Below are 24,873 nucleotides of genomic sequence, written 5' to 3'. Positions count from 1 at the left end.
TTGGGTCTGATTTGATACCTCTGACAACATCCCTGCTGTACTTTTTGTACTAAAAATTCCAGTAGGTGATGCTGTATAAAAGAGGTAAAGTAGAGCAGCCTACACAATCATTTTTTTTTGTTTTACATAAACACACACACACACACACACACACACACACACACACACACACACACACACACACTAATCAGTTACCAGTCTGCTGGTTTCATCCAGAATAATGTGGCAAGTGTCCACACTGTGATTTTTCTCTACTTGCTGATGTTAAGATTGTATTTTGTGTGTGTATTATGATGACTTTGACATTTTATGACTGTGAATTGTGTAGGTCCTTCAGAGAGGCCTGTGACATTCCTAGAAAAATGACATCAGGTGATCTGCAGAAAACAGTCTGTCAAAATATTATCACCTTCATTGTCTTTCTGTCAGGAAAAAAAATCGGTGTCAGCTTGAGAACACTGCACTTTTTAACAAGAGAACTCTACTACTAAGAGATTTCAGCCTTAAAGGATTTATTGAACAGAAAGCTTCTGAGCTTAGATCAGGGACCATCATCTCTATCCATGGGGAGTGTTTCCTCTTGTGATGCTCCCAAACCCAAGTCAAAACACAACAGTTGAAATAAACTTAAAAAGCTGGTTATGAAAATTCTGTGGCTAGAGAATGTGTGGCCTCAGGGGGCCCCCAGGTTCTGCATTTTCTTCTTTTTGCTTCCCTAGCTTTCATCACCTCATCTGAGGCCGTCACCTGGATAGCTGCATTGAAATCCTCCCAAGCTTCAGTAGATGTTTTGAATGCATTACAATCAAGCATCAGCTCCAAGGCATCTACCAGTGGTCAACCCAATGCTTGTACCACTAAAGCATGCCATCCTTTTTATGAGCTCACCCTTTTTGTACAGTAGCTTTAAATTTATAGGTCAGGAAACCAGGATTTAGGAAGTTCAGAAAAAGCAAAGTGTGTCTGAGCACTCCAGCTTTTATTTCCTGTAAGTAAGATGTTGGCCTTCCCACCACAACCTGTTTCAGCAACAGATTACAGGAGTTTTGCTGAAAAATTAATTTCATCGTTGAGAGTGAGCTTTCATACCAACAAGAAAACAGAACCTTCCCCTGAGCAGTTGACTGACTCATCCTTTTGGGAGGAAGAAGACATTCTGGTTTCCCAACAGCTTTACTGCCCCAGGATGTTGTATGACATGTAGTTTTTTTTCTGGGTCTAAAACTGAACTTTGTTTAGGAGGTCAGTAAGTGATGTACGAACACTATTAATTGGCAGACTCGCCCTTGGAAAAAGGGACCTTTTGTTTGGCTCTCAAAAATTGTTTAAAAGACTTGAGGAAAAAGAACCATACAGTGAAATGGCTTAATGTTATGTTGTCCTATCTCGCCTTCATTCTAACAGTGATGGGTTCGGAGCCAATAATCGGCTCCGACTCGACCGAATACATAGCTGAAAGTGTCAAACCTGGCTCAAGGCAAGAAGGTATTCCACAATGCAGTGGTGCAATTCCCCAGATCTCGTTTGCTGCTTTACGAGGTTGTATGCGCTCATCTTGGCTGTGGCTAAGTTGTGACAAATTTTTCTCTTATTTTTCCTCTAAACAGTTCTATTTGCTAACAGATAACGTATGCTCTAATTATATTTAATCTGCTGTGCTTTTTAGTGCATTACTGGTTAGATAGTAATAGTTTATCCCTTTTGACATGGCTTTTTCTGTCGCGTTGTAGTACTACTATCCCTTGTAGTGGTTGTTTCTGTCTGTTAAGTTTTCAGTAGATTGTTTAAGTTAGAGAGCTATTTGCCCGTTTAAGTTAGAGGGCTTGTAGTTAATTGTTGTCTTGTCTAGAAAATAGGACTGTTTAAGTTAGAGGCCTGATTTTATTTTTTTCCCTGGTTTGTCTTTTTCCCTGTGTTTCCTGTAGTTACTGTATAGTGTAGCTTTAGCTGTTCAATAGTGATATATTTTCTTCTTCTTGTTGCTTTTGCAGTCTTTAACTATGTCTAAAGACCCAAAAGGGAGAGAGCATAAGCCTTCTGGCTTTAAAAAAATGCCAGAAGTGCTCACAAAAAATGTCCATCACTGACGGACATGTTATATGCGTTTATTGCCTTGGTGCTATTCACCTACAAGAAGACCGTACTTTGTCAGTCTTTCAGTGCAAGAGTACTCTAAGAAAGGAGAAACAAACTGATTCTGAAAGGGGTCTTAAAGCCAACTTTTGAGGAAGCTATCCACAGTTCTTCCTCCTCTTCTTCTCCTTCCTTTAAAAAGGAAAAGTCTCAAAAAAGGCATTCATCTGCAACATTGGCTCAGTCAGAGCCTCCAGTCAAGCTACCAAAAATTTCCAAGACCATTACCTCCTCGGCTCCACAGTCCTCAGAGCTGTCAGAGGTTGTATTAGTTGACAAGCCTGGTACTTCAGCTCCAAAGTCCTCGGAGCCACAAGATCCTTCTACTTGGAGCCGGGCCATGGATATTTCACCGGTTTCACCGACTTTGAGATCTTCAATTCTGCACAGGTCTTCGCTCTCCATCCCTATCTTCTAGGTCCACGTCTATATCACGTTATCGAAATTTTACTACATCGAATCACTAAAGGTTCGACCTCTAGTGATCGATGTAATAAAACATCGAATAACGTTTAAAAAACAAACAAAAAAAACTAACTAGCGTAGGTGGGGGGGGCAAGCCCCCCTGCACCCCCCCCAACCCCCCCATTTAAATATTCCAACTCCGAGACCGCACTACATTGAGGTCTATACTGCTGCCACCTTGGCTTTTAAGGCCATTAATTACCAGATCTGCATGACCAGATATGCTCTGGCCTTGATTGCCCGGGCTTGTCAGGTTATTTCTGATCTCCCTGATTCTAAAGGAAAGTCCTCTGCTCTTTCTATTTTGAGTTCTGCCTCTCAGGTGGCTCACCACTCTGACAAATTTAGCAATGATGCTGCTAATGCCTCTTCCAGAGCTGCTGCCTTTGGGTCTGTCATGAGACGATATTCGTGGCTTCATCTACAGTCATTACCTGAAGACATTAAGGCCAAGTTGCTGAATGCTCCTTTGGATAATAAAAATTTCTTTGGGACTGCTGCTGCTGTTAAAGTCTCTTCAAGAAAAAGGTAAAGATTTGCAGGACCTTAAATATATTTTGTGCCCTCCATACCCAAGTTCCAGAGGAACTATCCTACTGGGTCTGTTTTTGTTCATAGGCAACTTCGTCAGGCCACTAAAAACAGGAAGGATGGTAGGCAAGCTCCTCCTACTAAGTCTTCTCAGGCTGCTGTAGCCCAGAAGCCACCTCTGTCTGACAAGCCTGCCTCCCTTTGACATTTTGCCCCCCCCCCTCCAAAACCTCGGCCAGATTCCCTTTGTCCCTTCAGCTCTCCCTCTGTCTTCCAAACTGGCAACTCATCACTTCAGATTCTTGGGTTTTGTCCATCATCCGTTAGTTACTTCATAGTGTGGAAGTTTTTCCCTCCTTTTTCGGGGCTTCCTCAACCTTCTCGAGAGCAGCTTTCTCATTTCTCAGAGGTTTTTGGGTCCCTGGTGGACCAGAACTATTCAGCATGTCCCTGCTTCCCAAGTAGGAAAGGGACTCTATTCCAAAATGTTCCTGGTTCCGGGAAAGGGGGGCACTTGGAGCCCTACTCAACACTTTTCTCAGGTTCCTTCTTTTTGGATGCTTACTCTTCAAACCCTGATGTTCTTCGTGTTTCACTGTTGCAGTCATTACATTTAGGTAATCTGTTGGCAGGTTGCCCTCAGTCGGCCTGAATATCAAAGTCTTGGGTCCTGCGTCGGTTGCTGTCTCATCTTCCATGACATCAGGTTGTCAGGGGTATAAAACAGGCAGCCAACACCATTTTCTTTAGTCTTTCTTGCTGCGCGGTGCCCAAAACAGAAGCAGTTCGCAAGTGCCGGTTGGCCGACTCCTGAAATTTTCGAATTCAATTTTCAGAACCGAAGTCTTCAATTAAAGCTAAGTACCCCTTTGGGGAAACTTTTTCTTGCTACATACCGATGTCAGTAAAAGTTAATAATTGCATTACTTGTGGGAAGCAAATACCTCATAAGGATTTTCATTTGTACTGTATTCCTTGCCTAGGCCCAGATCATAACGTGCCCTGCTGTCGGTTTTGTGCTAGATTTAACCAACGCACTATTAAGCGTCGGTGCTTCAAAATATTTTGGAACAGATTTAACTACCCTGAAATGTCGTCAGATAGCAATCCGACTACCGGAGTTCACAAAAAACACAAAGAAAAGGACAGACACAGACCGCCGAGGTCCAAAACCGATGACGAAGCTTCTCCTAAGCCAGTCGCCGGTTCGCCGATACTCATTGAGGTGCTTTCGCAGCCCCTGATACCTGCTACTTTTGAGTCGCAGGCCTCTACCGAGACCCATGTGGAGTCTGGCACGCCTCGGGATTCTCAAAGTATTGTACCCGCAGATGTCTCTCCCTCGGATGGGTCCGGAGCCACTGAGCAGGCGCAGGCTTCGGAGGATGTCTTCAGGCCTCAGCATTTCTATATAAAACCGACGCCAGCTTCAAAAACAAAGACAAAGGCAACTTCTAAGGGTAAAAAAACGGTGCATGAGCCACGTGCTCAGGCCTCTATGCCCAAAAAGCAGATGATCAAAATGGCTGAAGACCTAATTACTTTGATCAGGGGTTCTCAACACCCCCCCCACCCTGAAAAGAGGCCTAGGCAAGACACTGATTATGAATCATCAGATCAGGTTTCTATTTCTTCTGATTCCTCTTCTGATCAGGAATTTTCTATACCACCCTATGAGGATTCAGATTCTGAGGAATCCATCCCTTCTGAAGATTATTCCTTTGGAGAAACCTTGTATACTTTGAGGAAACATTTTCATTTGGAGATTCAAGATTTCTCAGAATCAAAAAAGAGGCTTAGGGATTTCCTTCTCCCTCAACATAGGCCTTTAGCCATACCTCCTGTATTAGACGTTGTTGATGATGTGTTTTTGGAATCAAGCATGACTCCAGATTCCTTACCTCCGGCTCCTAGCAAGCCAGACAGATATTACAGGGATGTTCATCGTGCATACAGCTGCAGTCATAACAGATGGGTTATCCTGCCGTCAGGCGGGTCCTCGGTCGGCCGAATTCCAAAGTCTAGGTCCGGCGTCGGTTGTCGTCGCTTCCTCCCTGACGTCAGTGCGGCAGGAGTATAAAAGAGGCAGCTGACGCCATTTTCTTCAGTCTTTCTTGCCGCGCGGTGCCCGAAGCAGAAGCAGTTCGCAAGTGCCGGTCGGCCAGCTCCTGAGATTTACGAAAGTATTTCAGCCGAAGTCTTCTTGAAAGCTAAGTACCCCGTTGGGGAAAATTTCTTGCCTCAGACCGATGTCAGACAAAGTTAATAATTGCATTTCATGTGGGAAGCAAATACCGCATAAGGATTTCCACTCTTACTGTATACCTTGCTTAGGCCCAGACCACGACTTCTTGGCCTGCCGTTTTTGTGCTAGATTCAACAAACGCACTATTAAGCGTCGGGCGGAGTTCGCCCTTCACATTTTTGGCAAAAAATTTAATTATATTATGTCGTCGGATACTCCAACTCCAGTTTTGAGCAAAAAACGCAAAGATAAGGACCGGCATACGAGGTCCGCACCACGTACTGATACCACACTAAGGCCGACTACCGGTTCTCCGGTACTCAGCGAGGTGCCCACGCAGCCCCTGAGTACTGATGACAATGCATTACCGGTGTCTTCAGTACCCGAGGTCGCAGGCTCCTCTGCCCCCATTCCTACTACAGATACCGGCGCCACTCCTGGCGGGGAAACTCAGAATTTAGACAGGCCTGCCATTTCTCAAGGGGTCTTCAGGCCTTCCTCCTTCTCTATTAAAGCCTTCACTAAATCTAAAAGAGCCATGAAAACCAAAAAACAGGTTCCTCAGACACCCGCTCAAGGCACCATGCCTAAAAAGCAGATGCTTAAAATGGCTGAGGATTTGATTACTCTTATCAGGGGTTCTCAACCCCCCTCTGACAAAAGGCCTAGATTAGAGGAAGACTGCCCTTCCTCAGATCAAGCTTCTATTACCTCAGAACTATCTGAGGACCAGGATTGTGCCTATTCTCCATTGGAAGACTCTGATGCAGAGGAGTCAATTTCCTCGGTCTCCCCCCCCCCTGAGGACTTCTCTTTTGGGGAAACCCTGCATACATTGAGGGAACACTTTCACTGGGAAGGCCAAGATTACTCAGATTCCAAGAAAAGGCTCAGGGAATTTCTTCTGCTCCCGCAGCATAGGCCTCTGGCTGTCCCTCCTGTTTTAGATATATTGGATGATGTGTACACAGAAGCCAGCCTTAATCCTGATTCTTTGCCTCCAGCTCCTGTTAAACCAGACAGGTATTACCGGGTTCCTGATTCTCACCAGTTCCTATATAAAAGCCATACTGCTGACCCAGAAACTATTTCACAGGGTCCCAAGGGAATTAAGGCCTCTACTGCTAAATACCCATTACCTTCAGAGAGAGATTCCAGATCTTTAGAAAGGTGGGGGGAAAAAGGTGTACACCTCGGCCACTTTAACCATGAGGGCATTAAACTGTCAGTTCCATATGTTAAAGTATCAACAGTTTTTGATATCTCAGCTGAAAAGCAAAATGAAACAACCAGATTTAAAAGAGTTGCAAGATTTGTTGCATGGTGCAGAGCAAGTGGGTAAACATACCTTGCAGTGTGGTTTTGATGCTTTAGAGGCCTCATGTAGAGCTGCTGTTACAGGGTCTGTTATACGTACGCATGCTTGGCTCAAAGAGCATACCTTACCAGATCATGTCAAAGCTAAATTATTAGATGCACCTCTTCAAAAAGATGTATTGTTTGGTGTTAAAGCAGAGGAGGTGCTAAAGAAAATGGAGGAAAAAGCGAAATCAATGCAAACAGTGAAAGATTTCCTGCAGGTACAGCCTCCACGTTTCAGCAGAAACTGGCCTTCAAAAAATTGGTCCTTTCCAGCCATGGACAGACCTCAAAGGGGCAGATACAGGCGTCCAAGGGGTAGAGGGCAACCTCAAGGATCTTTCAGAGCCAGACAGTGGCAAGCACCAACCCCAAGAGGTGGAGAAGATAGATCACAGTCTTTTAGAAAACAGACACAATGACTTCCCCTACACCTGCCAAGCAAAGCTTTAATGGCAGCACCTTTGGGCGGAAAACTGACATTATTCTCAAAAAATTGGCATATTGTTACAAAAGACAAATGGATTCTGGACATTAGAGGCTACAGGTTCCACTTTCACACCCTTCCAAAAATGAGAGGCATGCCAAACCTGCCACAAAATCAAAGGGCAGAGGCACAAAAACAAATTTCAGCTCTCATGGACATGAAAGCAATTCAAGAGGTACCTGCAAAAGAACAAGGTCAAGGGTTTTATTCCAGACTATTCCTGGTACCAAGGAAAGACAAAGATTGGAGACCTATCTTACACCTATCCATCCTAAACACATATCTACAGGTGCCAAAATTCAAGATGCTCACATTACAGCAGCTTCTTCCCATGCTGGGCAAGGAGTCTTTGGCTGGTAACATTGGACCTCAAGGAGGCATACCTGCATGTCCTTATCAGACAAGATTGCAGAAGATACCTCAGATTTCTTGCAGGTTCAACCCATTACCAATTCTCTGCATTGCCCTTTGGCTTATCTACTGCGCCCAGAGTGTTTACGAAATGCCTGGCATCAGTAATCGCCTTCTGCAGACTACAAGGGATGCAAATCTACCCATATCTGGACGACTGCCTGATCCAAGTGGACAGCAAGGACATACTACTGCAGCACCTGGCGTTTGTAATAAAACTGTTGAACTTCCTGGGCTACACAGTCAACAGAAAGAAATCAAAACTAATACCCTCTCAACAAATAATTTTCCTGGGTGCCAACTTGGATACAACCACCCAGATGGCCTACCTCACGCCAGACAAGCAAGGGCAACTGTCTCAATACTTCAGAAAAATGGCAACTTACACCAGACTTAACTGCAAGGAAAGTCCTGCAGGCTCTGGGATTCATGCATCCTACTTATCCCATGTGCAAAGCTGCATATGAGGAAACTTCAGTGGTACCTAAAAAACTTATGGTCTCAACACAGCCACAGCTTGGAAGCAATTATGCCACTCATTCCATGCCTTCAAAAGGAATTTATGTGGTGGGCTCAAGCTTGCCAAAGAAACACAGGTCTTCCTTTCTGTGTACCTCAAGCAACTCAAATCATCACAACAGACGCCTCAGACTACGCATGGGGAGCACACATGACAAATCAGTGCATTCAGGGAAAATGGGCATGAAAAGAGAAGCTCCTTCACATCAACCAAAAGGAAATGCTAGCCGTGCAAAAGGCTATTATGACCTTCAAAGACCTACTGCATCCAGGCCAGCTATTGATAAGGACAGACAACACCACAGTGATGTGGTACATAAACAAACAGGGGGGAACTCATTCATACCCCCTGTGCAGGCAAGCCATGACCCTATGGAACACAGCACTGGAATTGAAAATTCAACTACAGGCACAATTCCTGCCAGGGAAGGAAAACACACTGGCAGACAACCTAAGCAGAAATGTGGCAGATCCACACGAATGGAAGTTGCATCCTCAAATTTTCACAAAGATAACTCAGGCATGGGGTCTGCCAGACATAGATTTCTTTGCTACCCACAGAAATTGCCAGTTGAAAAAATTTTGTTCAAGGACCTATCATCCACAGGCCTGGAAAGTGGACGCACATTCCTTCAATTGGGCAACATCGACGGTCTATGCCTTCCCGCCTCTTCCTCTGCTGCCCAAAGTTCTATTAAAAGCCAGAGCAGAGAGGCCGAAAATGATTCTCATTGCTCCAGTCTGGCCAAGGCAATACTGGTATCCGCTCCTGTAGAGCCTGACACATTCCCCACCATGGATCCTACCTCTACTCCCTCTTCTGTTGTCCCCAGCACAACTACAAAACTCTTCACAGCCATCTCAAAACTCTAAATCTAGCTGCATAGAGAATTCCTTGATTTCCCAACAGTTTCTCCTATCCACACTTCAGCCATTTCTGCACAATACAACACAGATCCTCCTTTATTCTCTCATCCTCTCTTAAGGCAGTTCCTCAGAGGGGCAAAGAATATAAAACCCCCAAGGAAACTACCAGTCCCTGCTTGGGACCTCAACTTCGTATTGGAAAAGCTGACCCTTCCTCCCTTCGAGCCAGCTTCTTCATCAGAGTTACAGTACTTGTCATGGAAAACAACCTTTCATGTCCTTCAAGGATGCATCTGCAGTCCTTACATATGGGTTGTCCTGCCTCAGGCAGCCCTTCGGTCGGCCGGATTCCAAAGTCTGGGTCCGGCGTCGGCTGATGTCGCCCCTTTCCTGATGTCAGAGCGCCTGAGATATAAAAGCGTCAGCCGACGCCGTCTTCCTCAGTCTTTCTTGCTGCGCGGTGCCCGAAGCCGAAGCAGTTCGCAAGTGCCGGTCGGCCAGCTCCTGTAATTTCAGCTACCGAAGACTTCAAAAAGCTAAGTACCCCGTTGGGGACTCTTTCTTGCCTCAGCCGATGTCAGATCAAACGGTTAAAGTTAATAATTGTTTAACTTGTGGGAAACAAATACCTCATAAGGATTTCCACTCTTAACTGCCTACCCTGCCTAGGCCCAGACCACGACGTCTCGGCCTGTGCAGCCTGTGCTTCCTTCAACAGACGCACTCTTAGGCGTCGGGCGGAGTTTGCAGAGGAATTTTTTGGGGAAACTTTCTGTTACATTATGCCGTCTGAGCTTCCGACTCCTCATTTACCCAAAAAACGGAAGGACAAGGACCGACACACGCGGACCGTGGTTTCGGCCGAAACCACGCCTAGGCCTGCCGCGAGTGTCTTGGTCTCTGCGGAAACCGAATCCTTGGTGCTTCCGATCGACGAAACCGCACAACCGACATCCTCGGTCCCGGAGGCCTCCTCTGAGTCGGTCATAGAATTTCCCTCTGAAACCGGTGATCTGGAAACTTCCGACACCATTCCTCTGGATAAAACTACTCCAGCACGTGGGGCAGCCAGGCCACCTGTATCCATGTCCATAAAGGCATTTTCACATGCTAAAGCTGCTAAACAGCCAAAATCTCTCCCTCCCAAGGCTTTTCCTCAGGGATCCTCTACCGGTTCACAGATTTCAAGTTTAGCTGAGGACCTTATTTCCTTAATTAGGGGCTCTCAGCCACATCCGGACAGGGGCTCTCAACCTGCTCTAGACAAAAGGCCCAGGGTTGAGCACACAGATCCCCAGTCTTCTGATGAGGCCTCAGATGACTCTGCTCTATCAGACTACCAGGAGGAGGCCTTTACGGCCTACGAGGATTCTGATGCAGAGGAATCTATTAGGTTCCTAGGTTCATACTAGGCTATCTGCCCGAGGGCATTTACAAGCCTAGCCCATCGTTTTGTGGCTTACGCCACCCCTTTAGTATGGGGAACTATACCCATTATTTTGCTGTGCCTCTGTCAAGCAGTGACACTGAGGTAATCCCTGGGGTATATCTGCGATCTCCCATCCATTAGTCAAGATTTCTCTTGAACAAGGCCAGCGAGGTGCTCTGCCTCACATGTACCGGGATTTTGTTCCACAGCATAGGGAGTCTTTGGGTGATGAATCTATCCCTCCAGCACGTCCTATTAATAGCCGTGTCGAGGTTTAAGTCTTCCGCCCTTGTGGCTCTGATGGATCTAGATTTTTTGAGGTGAAGCATATTCATCAAATCTGGGTTTGACATGGCCTTGTATGTTAGGCAAAGGTCACCTCTGAGCAGCTGGCGACTGAATAGAGCTGGAGTTCTTTCAGTCGGGCAGCATAGGACAGATTTTTGAGACCCTTTATCCTTTTGGTGAGGAACTTTTGTGGCCTCTCCAGCTGCTGCAAGTGTCGGGTCAGATACATTCCGAATGGGGCATTGTACTCAATCATTGGTCTGATGAGTGATGAGTAAAGGGAGACTATGACCTCCCTTGATCTAGATGAGAATCCCTTCATGATAAGGTGGGCAATGTAGAAGGTCTTCCTAACTACTTTAGCTACATGGGTGTCGAATGACAGACTACTATCAACCTGGGTCCCCAGGTCCCTGATAACTTCTTCTGTGCTCAGTGGATTGCCACCTATTTGGTAGCTAGGGGTAACCTTGTTTTTCCCGAAGGGTATGACTATGCATTTTATGGCATTTAACTTTAGGCCGTGGCTCTGGCACCAGTTATCCAGTTTTGCATCCTCCTGAAGAGTTGTCCTTTGGGGAGACCCTCCACTCCATGAGAGAGCATTTCAAATGGCAGGGCCAGGAATTCTCTGATTCCAGGAAGAAGTTAAGGAGTTTTTTGCATTTACCTCAGCATAGACCTTTGGCTATTCCTCCTGTTTTAAATGTCATTGATGATGTGTACTCTGAGTCTAGTATTTCCCCTGACTCCCTTCCTCCGGCTCCTGCCAAACCCGACAGGTATTACAGGGTCCTGGACTCGCATCATTTCCTTTACAAGGGCCACTCTGCAGACCCAGAAACTATTTCCCAGGGCCCTAAAGGGGTTGCAACCACCACTACTAAAAATCCTCTTCCTTCTGAAAGGGAGTCCAGGGCTTTAGAGATGGGGTAAAAAAGTGTATACTTCTTCAACTCTTTCTATGAGGGCATTAAATTGTCAATTCCATATGATACAGTACCAAGAGTATTTGTTAGATGAATTGCATAAAAAACTGTCTTCGTCTGAACCCCTAGATCGCAAGGCACTTCAGGATCTGGTACATAACTCCCAGCAGGTTAGCAACCATTTCTTGCAGTGTGGTTATGATGCATTGGAAGCTTCATGTAGGTTAGCAATGACAGGTGCAGTCATACGTAGACATGCTTGGCTGAAAGAACAAACTCTGCCAGATCATGTTAAAGCAAAGCTACTGGATGCTCCGCTGGAAAAGCAAAAGTTATTTGGCACCACGGCTCAAGAGGTCTTAAAGAAATTTGAGGAAAAGGCTAAATCAGTACAAACAGTCAAAGATTGTCTACAGGTCCAACCACCAAGATTCAGCAGAAATTGGCCTACTAAGAATTGGTCCTTTCCGGACACAGACAGATCTCAAAGATGCAGAAACAGGCGTGCCAGGGGTAGAGGGCAAGCTCGAGGCTCCTACAGAGGACGTCAATGGCAGCCTCCTAACCAGAGAGGTACTGCAGGGCCTACAACCTCTACACAAGGACCATCTCAATTACTTGATTTTGACCCCGCCAACCAGGGCTCAATTGGAAGCCCCTTTGGGCGGAAAGCTTTCTTTATTCTCAAAAAATTGGCACAGTATTACAAAGGACAAATGGACACTGCAAATAATAGACAAGGGATACAGATTCCATTTTCATACATTACCAAAAAGGCAAGGCATGCCAAACCTGCCACCAAACCAAAGGGCAGAGGCTTTCAAACAAATTTCCAAACTGCTACGAATGAAAGCAATAGAAAGGGTTCCTCTCACAGAACAAGGCCAAGGATTTTATTCCAGACTATTCCTTGTTCCAAGAAAAGAAAAGCAATGGAGGCCTATTCTGGACTTGTCAGCACTGAATACTCACCTCATCGTGCCAAAATTCAAAATGCAGACCTTACAACAACTCCTTCCCATGCTGGGCAAGGGGTCCTGGCTGGTAACTCTAGACCTCAAGGAGGCATACCTGCATGTCCCTATCAGACAAAGTTGCAGAAGACACCTCAGATTTCTTGCAGGTTCAGAGCATTATCAATTCTCAGCATTACCCTTTGGCTTATCTACTGCACCCAGAGTATTCACAAAATGCCTGGCATCAGTAATTGCACATTGCAGACTTCAGGGGATTCAAATATACCCATACCTGGACGACTGCCTCATACAAGCGGACAGCCAGCAAACACTGGTAAAACACTTAAACTATGCCATCCAACTACTACAGGCCTTGGGATACACAGCCAACATTCAGAAATCAAGACTTGTTCCATCCCAACGAATAATTTTCCTGGATGCAAAACTGGATACAAACACCCAAATGGCTTTTCTCACAGAAGAAAAACAAGCACAGTTACTGGATTATTTCAGAAATCTGACAACACAAACCCAGCTAACTGCAAGGAAAATCCTGCAGGCCCTGGGTTTCATGGCATCTTGCGTTCTTCTGATTCCACAAGCAAGGCTGCATATGAGGAAACTACAATGGTACCTAAGGAGTCTATGGTCTCAGCACAGTCACAGCCTAGAAACTTTGATCCCCCTCATTCCATGCCTTCAAAAGGAATTCCAGTGGTGGGCAAAAGCAAGCCAGTCAAACATGGGCCTGCCTTTCAGCAAGCCACATGCCAGCCAAACCGTTACAACGGACGCCTCAGACCATGGATGGGGAGCACACATGGAGGGCAGATGCATTCAAGGACAATGGACACAAAAAGAATTGCATCTGCACATCGACCAAAAGGAAATGCTGGCAGTGATACATTCCATCGAGACCTTCAAGCACTTCCTGCACCAAGGTCATCTGTTAATAAAGACAGACAATACCACAGTTATAGGAACAACAGCACCCAAATGTAAAAAGTAGAAAAACAACAAGGCAGGATTCACCAAACGCGATTTATTCTTAGGAAAATACAAAAACTCTGACGTCTCGCCTTCCAGGAGTATGACACAAATGAAAACCACCAGGTCTTATATACAAGTTAAACCAATTATACAATTAATTAAACAATCAATATATTAAGAATCAATTAATTAGACAACATTCTCCAGTTAAAGTCTTCATTAAGACCATTTGGATATAAAGTTTTAAACTTTAAAATATAAACAGTTTCCTTATATAATAGTAACTGTTTAATTCTAAACATATCTGCATCATTATTAGATACTTGCTCCAAAATTGAAGCTTTAAGCAACCTTTCATCACTATTGTGTTTTTCAAAAAAATGCTGGGCAACAGGGCTCTCATTCTTAACATTAACTATGTCCCTGACATGCTCCAATAGTCTCACTTTGAAAGGTCTTTTTGTCTCCCCAATATAGAACTTTTGACAGGGACATGATAATGCATAAATTACACCTTCTGTTTTACAGTTAAAACAACCATGAACATTAAAAGGAATGCCATTTATATGATTAAAACTACAAATAACAAAACTGCATGCCTTGCATTTCCCACACTGATAAGTTCCCTTTAATCTAACTTGTTCCACCATGCCATCTGTAGGCACACTAAATCTACTTCGCACCAGTAAATCTTTAATACTCCTACCTTTTCTGTATGAAAATTTTAAATTTACATTTAACCATGACTTAACCTCATTAAGAGAACTAAAATATTTCCAAAACAATGAAACATTTTTAACAAATTCAGGGGTATAACAGCCATAAGTAGTGACAAAATATATGTCTTCACCAGGAATTTGTTTTTTCCACCTTTTTTTGGGAATATTAACTTCAGATCTCCTTTTTTGTATCAAATTTTCTTCACTATATTTATTAATATGTTCCCATAATTTATTCAAACATTCCTCCATGCAGGATGTACTATATCCTCTCACAAGAAATGAATTATAAACTAATTCTAATTCATTTTTAAATATTTCTTCATCATTACAAAGTCTAAAGCATCTTAACATTTCACCATACGGTAAAGAATGTTTGGTATGAGGAACATGTCCACTAGTACCATGTACATAAGTAGTTGGACCTTCAAACTTTCTATTAACCGAGGTTATTAATTTATGGCCACTGGAAATGTCCAAAATAACATCCAAAAAAGGTATTCGTAGACCCATAGTTAACCCATCAAAATCTAAACCAAATCTGTTGTGTTTCAAATCTGAAATAAATTCTGCAGCCATAGATTGATCCCCCTCTACCAAAAAAATCAGGTCATCTACAAATCTATAATATTTAATAACATAGTCTTGAAAAAACCTATGTTTATAAATATACTCATATTCAAAAAGTCCCATGGCCAACACAGTTATGTGGTACATAAACAAGCAAGGAGGTACCCGTTCATACCCTCTTTGCAGGCTGGCAATGAATCTGTGGGAACTTTTCCTAAAGCTCAATATAGAGCTACAATCCCAGTTCGTACAAGGAAAAGACAATGTACTGGCGGACAGCCTGAGCAGAAACATCATGGATCCACACGAATGGATGTTGCACCCAGATATTTTTCTACAGATAACACAATCATGGGGAAGGCCGGACATAGATCGTTTTGCCTCCCACCACAACCATCAACTGAGGAAATTCTGCACAAGGACATACCATCCTCAAGCATGGAAAGTGGACGCCCTCTCCTTCAGCTGGAATGCTCTAACAGTATATGCATTCCGACCGCTGCCATTAATGACCAAGGTCTTACTGAAGATCAGGACAGAGCAACCAAAAGTAATTCTGATAGCTCCGGACTGGCCAAGACAACACTGGTACCCACTGTTAAGGAGCATGTCACGCACGAAACCTTGGCCTCTACCACAATGGCCACTTCTACTGACACAACACAATTACAAGACTCTGCACTCCAGCCTCAAAACCTTACAGCTGACAGCCTGGAAAATACCTTGACTCCTCGCCAGGATAAACTATCCAAGAGGGTACAGGATATCATCATGGAAGCCCGGCGTCCTTCCACAAGAAAAGCATATTCAGCAAAATGGAGAAGATTTCGTACCTGGAACACCACAAAGGGTCAAGATCCTACAGTTATGAGTATTCCACATATTCTGGAATACTTGGCTGAAATGCTCCATAATGGCCTTTCTTATTCTTCCGTAAAAATTCATGCTTCAGCAATTTCAGCAGAGTACAACACTGATCCACCTGTATTCTCTCATCCTCTACTAAGGCAGTTTCTAAAAGGGATAAAAAACATCAACCCTCCAAGGAAACCACCAGTGCCTACATGGGACCTTAACTTCATGTTGGAAAAATTAACTCTTCCTCCCTTTGAACCAGCAGCATCTTCAGAACTACAATTCCTATCTTAGAAGACTGCCTTCCTTCTGGCTATAACCTCAGCAAGAATAGTATCTGAGTTACAGGCCCTCATGGCAGTACAGCCATTTCTGATTTTTCATCAGGACAGAGTCTCTTTGAGAACCAATCCTTCATTCATGCCAAAGGTGGTATCCAGGGTTTCACTGAACCAAGCTATTCACCTGCCTACCTTCTTTCCAAATCCACAAAATAAGGGAGAGAAACTTCTGCATACTTTGGACATCCACAGAGTCGCGCTACTACTTGGGCAGAACTAAGACTTACAGAAAAACTGACCAACTCTTTGTAGCATATGCTGCTGGTGTACAAGGAAAAGCAATTTCCAAACAGACAATTTCAAAATGGATAGGAAATTGCATTCGGTTCTGTTACTCCTTTCATGGAAAAGCTGTGCCAGCTAACATAAGGCCTCATTCCACCAGAGCAACAGCCACCTCCACAGCCTTCTTAAGAGGGGTGGCTACAAAGGACATTTTAGAAGCTGCTACATGGAGCTCTATGCATACATTTTCCAAGCATTTCAACTTGCCCTTATATTCCAGATCCAGAGCAGGCTTTGCTAGTGCAGTCCTGCAGGGCATGTTAGCTACACCATCCTTTTCTTAGGTCCTACCTCCCCCAGCTTGGCTATGGTATTCTACCCATATGTAAGGACTGCAGATGCATCCTTGAAGGACATAGTACAGTTTTGTACCTACCATAAATGTAGATGTCCGATAGGTATGCATCTGCAGTCAGGTTTTCCCTCCCTCCCTCCTACCCCTCTGTGGTATACTATGGGTTCATATCCCTCATTTTAGCTAGCGGGGGTTATCTTTTATGGTGTATTTGTTTTTTATTGATGCGCATGTTTGAAAATTTTGCATCTCTCCAAATTTAGCCTTACTTAGAGGGCAACTGGCATCTGGGGCCATAAAAACTGAGGAAGATGGCGTCGGCTGACGCTTTTATATCCCAGGCGCTCTGACGTCAGGAAAGGGGCGACATCAGCCGACGCCGGACCCAGACTTTGGAATCCGGCCGACCGAAGGGCTGCCTGAGGCAGGACAACCCATATGTAAGGACTGCAGATGCATACCTATCGGACATCTACATTTATGGTAGGTACAAAACTGTACTTTCTGGCTATCACCTCAGCTCGCAGGGTTTTGGAGCTACAGGCTCTCATGGCTGTGCAACCATTCATCATTTTCCATCAGGACAGAGTTTCCTTACGAACCAACCCTACCTTTATGCCAAAGGTAGTATCCAGTGTAGCTTTGAATCAGACTATCCACTTACCTACCTTTTATCCTAATCCACAAAACAAAGGGGAAAGACTACTACATTCCTTGGACATTCACAGACAACTTCGTTATTATTTGGACAGGACAAAGCCATTCAGGTATTCTGAGCAACTCTTTGTGTCCTATGCTGCAGGTGCTCAAGGAAAGGCTATTTCCAAACAGACAATTTCAAAATGGATAGCCCACTGCATACGCTTTTGTTACTCATTTCATGGAAAAACTGTGCCTGCATGCATCAGATCCCACTCCACCAGAGCCACAGCTACCTCTGCAGCCTTCCTCAGGGGGGTCCCTACCAAGGATATTTTGGAAGCAGCCACCTGGAGTTCAGTGCACACTTTCTCCAAGCACTATCACCTCCCACTATACTCTAAATCTAGAGCGGGCTTTGCCACAGCAGTCCTGCAGGGCATCCTAGCCCCTCCTAGTTCCACTTAGTGCCTACCACCCTTACTTAGCTTTGGGATTCTACCCATCTGTTATGACTGCAGCTGTATGCACGATGAACATAGTACAGTTTTGTACCTACCATAAATGTAGATGTTCGAGTGGTCATACAGCTGCAGTCCAGGTTTCCCTCCCTCCAACCCCTCTTAGGACAGGCCTTATGACAAACCCTTTTCATATAACCTTTTGGGGTACTCTTTTATGGTGTATTTGCTCGCAACTACTGTTTTTGATTTATCAACATTGCATTTTTGCATAATGTTATGTTTGCCTTCCTTCTGGGGGCACCTGACATCTGGGGCAAGAAAAACTGAAGAAAATGGCGTCGGCTGCCTCTTTTTATACCCCTGCCGCACTGACGTCAGGGAGGAAACGACGACAACCGACGCCGGACCTAGACTTTAGAATTCGGCCGACCGAGGACCCGCCTGACGGCAGGATAACCCATCTGTTATGACTGCAGCTGTATGAGCACTCGAACATCTACATTTATGGTAGGTACAAAGCTGTACTTTTCTGACTCTCACAAATTTTTATTCAAAAACCCTGCTGCTGACCCTGAAACTATTTCACGAGATCCCAAGTGTGTAAAGACCCCAACAGCTAAAAATCCTACCGCCTCTGATAGAGATTCCTAGGCGCTGGATAGATGGGGAAAGAATGTTTATACGTCTGCAACCTTGGCAATTGGGGCATTAAACTGCCAGTTTCATATGCTTAAATATCAACAGTATGTTATGGGATTACTGAAACAGAAAATGATGTTGATTTCTGAATGCGTGGAAAATAAAGAATTGCAGGAATTATTGCATGCAGCAGAACAAGTTGGAAAGCACACTTTGCAATGTGGTTTTGATTCCTTGGAGGCCTCCTGCAGGACCACATTTACTGGATCTGTGATTAGAAGGCATGCTTGGCTAAAGGAGCAAAATTTGCCTGGTCATGTTAAAGTTAAATTGTCGGATGCACCTTTACAGCATGATACTCTGGTATTAAGGCAGAAGAAGTTTTAAAGAAAATGGAAGACAATTTATTATTTATTTATTTTACATTTGTTGACTGGATACATGTCCACTTTCAGTAGAGGCCCAGGGAGATAAGCTCCAAGATAGAACGATGAATTAACAAGATAACAAATAAGGAAACATTTAAAAAATCATATTTACAATGCATATTACAGGTTATCACAGTAAATTCAGCAGTGCAGAATACAGGCATAACATAGCATGCTAGTACAATCAAGATGTTCTAGAGGGAGATAATATTATGGTTAATAAGGAAGGAATTACAGTTAATGAGTAGAAGGGGTAGAAAGAGCAAAGTATTAAGAGACACATAACTAGTTAGGCTTAGTACAGGGGCATAACCAGTGTGTTCTGAGGAACACTTTCAATTTGTTTTTGAAGCATGATAGTGAGGGACGTGAGGAGGGTTCACTGGGGAGGAGATTCCAGGCTTTTCCAACAGTATTAGAAGAGAGGGAGTCACCAGCCTTGTTGCTTGGTTTAGTGGTATGTACTAGAAGTCTCTGAGAAGATCTTAAGGATTTCAAGTTTTTTTAGGGAGTGATGAGTGTGGATAGAATAGGAGTTTTGGAAGGTTTGTAAAGAGTGTTGTGGGCTATAGATAGTTGATGGAATTTAATCAGATTTTGTAGTTCAAGCCATCCCAGCTGCTTTAAATTAATGCAATGGTGGGTTCTAAATGGGTTGCTTGTAGGAAGTCTGTCAATGTTATTGTAGGACATTTCCAATTTGCTAAGATTATTTTTAGATAGATTAGTAAAAATGGGTGAGGCTTAAAGAAGTGAAGAGCTTAGATGAGTGTGTGCTATAGTGGTTTTAGCTGAAGGTAAGAGGAAGGATTTTATCCTATAGAGAGAGCCAAGTTTTTATTGACAGTTTTTTATAGTATTGTTAATATGGATATCAAAGTTCAGATTGCTGTCAATGGTGATACCCAATAGTTTGGTGGTTGGTTCAGGGGATATAATAGTTTTATTGGTAGAGATAACTGAGAAATCAAGAGGAGAGGACTTATTGGTGGGAGAGAAGAGGAGGAGTTTAGTCTTTTTGGGGTTTAGAAGAAGGCATCTATGTGTGAACCATTGCTCAACTGTGTTAAATACTTGGGTAAGAGATTGAAGTTCAGAAGAGGAGGTGGCTGAGCATATCATTGTGGAGTCGTCCGCATATTGTATGCATGTGGCTTGGGGGATGGCAAGGTGAAGGTCATTAATAAATATGCAAAAAAGTAGAGGTCCTAGGATGGACCCTTGAGGGACACCAAGGTTGACAGGCAGGTGAGTGGAGAGAGACTTGTGCCATAGTACGGCCTGTTGTCTTTTATCAAGGTAGGACTGGAACCACCTTATATAAGATGTATCTAGTGACAGGGATTTCAGTATTTTGATGAGAATTTGGTGATTTACCATGTCAAAAGCTTTGGACAGGTCAATAAATAGTGCTGAAGAAAGCTTGTTAAGATTGCGTTTTTTGTTGATACAATCTGTGAAGGAAAGAAGGGCAGTAGTATGGCTATGTGAAGGTCTGAATCCATGTTGACAGTTGGAAAGTAAATTATTTTGGGTTAGATGGTCAAGTAATTGTCTGTGAATGCATTTCTCCATGATCTTTGCCAAAGGAGAGAGAAGGGCAATGGGGCGGTAGTTGGAGAGTTCAGTGGAGCGTCCACCTTTATGGTGGGGGATAATATGGGAAATTTTCCATAAACTGGGGATATGACTTTCGGTAATAGTTCTAAGACAAAGCTAAGTCTATGCAAACTGTAAAAGATTTTTTGCAAGTGCAGCCACCAAGATTCAGTAGACACTGGCCTACAAAAAATTAGTATTTTCCTATGTCCGACAGAGCTTCACGAGGCAAATCCAGGCGCTCAAAGGGCTCTAGATACCAATCACAGGATTCCTACAGGTCAAAGCAATGGGGGGGGGGGGCGGCTCTACCTCCAAATCTGGAGGAAATAAAGCACAACCCTACAGTAAACAGTCTCAGACTTCCCTCTGCCATCACCGAGTACTTATCTTTTGGCAGCCCCCTTAGGGGGAAAACTAGCACTTCATGCTCAAAATTGGCAGTTAATAAATAACCCAGGACAAGTGGGTATTAAACATGGTATCCCAGGGATACAGATTTCATTTCCATACTCTGCCATTTCCAAACGGTTGACCAGATCTGCCACAAAATCAATTGGCAGAGGCACAGAAACAAGTTACATCCCTCATGGATATGGGGACTATTCAGCCAGTGCCAGCAAAGGAAAAAGGACAAGGGTTTTACTCCAGACTCTTCTTTGTACCCAGAAAAGACAAGGCGTGGTGCCCAATACTGAATTTATTAATTTTGAACATGTTCTTGGACATACCAAAATTCAAAATGCTAACTTTGCAGCAGCTTCTGCCCATGCTGGGCAAGAACGCTTGGCTAGTGACTCTAGACTTAAAAGAGGCATACCTGCATATCCCAATAAGGGAATCGTGCAGAAGATGCCTCCGCTTCAAGGCTGGCTTTATGCATTACCAATTCTCTGCATTTCCCTTTGGCTTATCTACTGCGCCCAGAGTCTTTACAAAGTGCCTGGCACCAGTAATTGCATTTTGCAAAGTAGTGTACAAATCTATCCTTACTTGAACGACTGTCTCATTCAAGCAGAAAACAAGGACATTCTTCTTCAACATCTGGCGTTTGTGAAAAGGCTTCTGACATGCCTAGGGTACACAATAAATGAAAAGAAATCACAACTGGTACCCTCTCAAAAGATAACATTCCTGGGTGCAAGCTTGAATACAACTGCCCAGATGGCTTACCTTACGCCAGAAAAACAAAGGCAACTGACTATTTACTTCAAACAGATGGCAACAAAAACCCAGTTGCCTGCAAGACAAATTCTGCAGGCTTTGGGGCACATGGCATCCTGCATTCTACTGATTCCATATGCAAGACTGCATATGAGGAAACTACAGTGGTATCTAAAAAGTTTATGGAGTCAACACAGTGTCACAGCCTGGAAACAATGATTCCTCTTATTCCCTGCCTACAACAGGAGTTTCTTTGGTGGGCAGAGACATGTCACCAGAACATGGGACGGTCGTTCACTCTACCCCCTGCCAACCAAACCCTAACTACAGATGCATCCGACTATGCTTGGGGGGCCCACCTGGTGGGGATATGCATTCAGGGCATATGGAGCCCAAATCAAATGCATCTGCATGTCAACCAGAAAGAGATGTTAGCTGTTCAGAATGCCCTGACAGCTTTCAAGGACTTACTTCATCCAGGACAACTACTGATAAAGACGGACAACACCACAGTCATGTGGTACATAAGCAGGGGGAGGGGGGGGCACACACTCCTACCCCCTTTGCAGACTAGCCATGGCATTATGGGACACAGCCTTGACTTACCAAGTACATCTTCAAGCTCAATTCCTGTCAGGAAAACAAAACTCTGGCAGACAACTTAAGCAGAAACCTTATGGACCCTCATGAGTGGAAACTGGACCCACAAGTCTTCAGCTTGATAACAAAGAAATGGGGGATCCCAGACATAGATCTATTTGCCTCTCCCCAGAATTATCAACTGGACAAATTCTGCACAAGGACTTATCACAGACAAGCATGGAAAGTGGATGCCCTGTCCTTCAGTTGGAAAAAGCTATCAGTCTACGCCTTTCCTCCTCTGCCTCTTCTTCCCAAGGTCCTACTAAAGATCAAACAAGAAAAAACAAAAACGATTCTAATTGCCCCAGACTGGCCTCGCCAACACTGGCACCCAATCCTAAGGAATATGTCTCAAATCCCTCCTTGATGCTTGCCTCAAATATCACATCTACTGTCTCAGCAGCACAATCAAATTCTGCACAATCCTACTGTCTCAGCAGCACAATCAAATTCTGCACAATCAGCTCCAAACTCTGAACCTGGCAGCATGGCTGATCATGTAGTTATTCAAACAACACCTCTCAGTAAATCTGTGATGGATGTCATTTTGAAACCAGAAGGCCTAGTACTAGAAAATCTTATGCTGATAAATGGAAGAGATTCTGTGCTTGGAACCAAGCACAAGGAACTGACGCATCAAAGCCAAATATTCCAAATATTCCTCAGATTTTGCAATACTTGACTGAGATGCTTGACAAGGGCCCATCTTTTTCATCAATAAAAATCCATGCTTCTGCCATCTCTGCTCATTACAACACAGAGCCACCGATTGTTTCTCATCCTCTGCTAAAACAGTATCTTAGAGGGGCCAAAAATTTAAGGCCTGCATGGGACCTCAATTTTGTGTTGGAAAAACTCACCCTGCCTCCATTTGAACCAGCTGCTACTGCAGATATAAAGTTTTTGTCCTGGAAAACAGCTTTACTTCTGGCAATTACTTCAGCAAGAAGGGTTTCAGAGCTGCAGGCCCTCATGGCTGTGGAGCCTTTTATTATATTTTACCCGGACAGAGTGTCCCTCAGGACCAATCCTTCCTTTATGCCTAAGGTGGTATCCAGTGTGGCTCTTAACCAAACTATTCACCTGCCAACCTTTTACCCGAATCCGCAGAACAAGGGGGAGCGGATTTTGCATTCCTTGGATGTGCACAGACAACTAAAATTCTACCTAAACAGGACCAAATCTCTAAGAAAAACTGAGCAACTACTGGTGGCATTTGCTGCAGGATCAGAGGGAAAGGCTATTTCAAAGCAGATTATTTCAAAGTGGATAAGCCACTGCATTCGTTTCTGCTACTTGCTTCATGGTAAACTGGTGCCCAATGACATTAGGTCACATTCCACCAGGGCTGCATCTACATCAGCAGCCTTTCTCAGAGGAGTACCAACCAAAGACATTCTAGAGGATGCTATTTGGAGTTCTGTGCATACTTTTATAAAGCATTATCATTTGCCTCTTTTTTCTTAGTCCAGGGCAAGCTTTGCCACTGCAGTTTTGCAGGGCCTTATAGCCACTCCTAATGCTATTTAGTTCCAGCCTCCCATTCATAGCTTTGGGATTCTACCCAAATGTAATGACTGCAACAGTGAAACACGAAGAACATAGTACAGTTGTGTACACTTTCCATAAATTTAAATGTTCAAGTGTATTCACTGTTGCAAACTGGGTTACCCACCCACCATCCCCCTTTATTCTGAAGATTATCTTTCCTTCACTATATTCTACAGCCTTTGTGGTGTATTTGCTTTTAGATGAAGGTAAAGTTTGTTACAATTGCATGTGTGTGTGTGTGTGTGTGTGTGTGTGTGTGTGTGTGTGTATATATATATATATATATATATTTATATTTATATATATATTTATATTTATATATATTTATATTTATATATATATATTTATATTTATATTTATATTTATATATATATATTTTTTTGCTCCCCATTCGGGGGGCACCTGACATCTGGGGCAAGAAAATCTAAAGAAAATTGCATCGGCTGCCTGTTTTTATACCCCTGACAACCTGACATCATGGAAGAAGAGACAGCAACCAACGCAGGACCCATGACTTTGATATTCAGGCCGACTGAGGGCAACCTGCCAGCAGATTACCCACTGTACTTTTCCTCTGTTGCTGCCCCAGGATTTTCTGGTGTCTTGGATCTGGAGGATGCTTACCTTCTTATTCCTTTTCTTCTCTTTTCAGGAAATTTTTGCATTTCCCAGTTTCTTCCTCTCATTTTCAGTTCTCTGCTTTTGCCCTCTCTACTGCTCCAAGATTATTCACAAAATGCCTAGCTCATATGATTACCTTTTGCAAGCTCCAAGGCATTCAAATTTTCCTTATCTAAGCAAGCTGTTACTTCAGACTACTTTTGCCAATTGCCTGTTACAGGCTCTGGAGTTCACCATATCTCTTCAAAGTCTGAGGTTCACTATCAACTTCCAAAAGTCTGTCCTGACTCCCTGTCAAGATCATGTTCATTTAGGCTGCAGGATTCAGACAGTGCCAGTGTTGACCTGTCTTCCACTTCTAAAGGTTTCATCCATGACAGTTGTCTTTGTTTTTCTGCTGCCTATTGTTTCCAGCCAGGGAGGTTCTTTGGGCCCTAGGATTCATGGCCTGT

The 24,873-nt window shown here is 43.8% G+C and overlaps 1 protein-coding gene across 4 annotated transcripts in view; it reads left to right on the top strand.

Moving 5' to 3' along the window:
* Positions 1-24,873, top strand: part of TENT2 (terminal nucleotidyltransferase 2) — a 1,237,070-nt gene that overhangs the window by 719,879 nt on the left and 492,318 nt on the right. The window lies entirely within an intron of this gene.

The sequence above is a fragment of the Protopterus annectens genome, chromosome 2.part2, assembly GCF_019279795.1.
Source record: "Protopterus annectens isolate FY-2018-M chromosome 2.part2, PAN1.0, whole genome shotgun sequence".
Lineage (NCBI taxonomy): Eukaryota > Metazoa > Chordata > Ceratodontiformes > Protopteridae > Protopterus > Protopterus annectens.
This window is presented reverse-complemented; position numbering and strand designations above follow the sequence as displayed.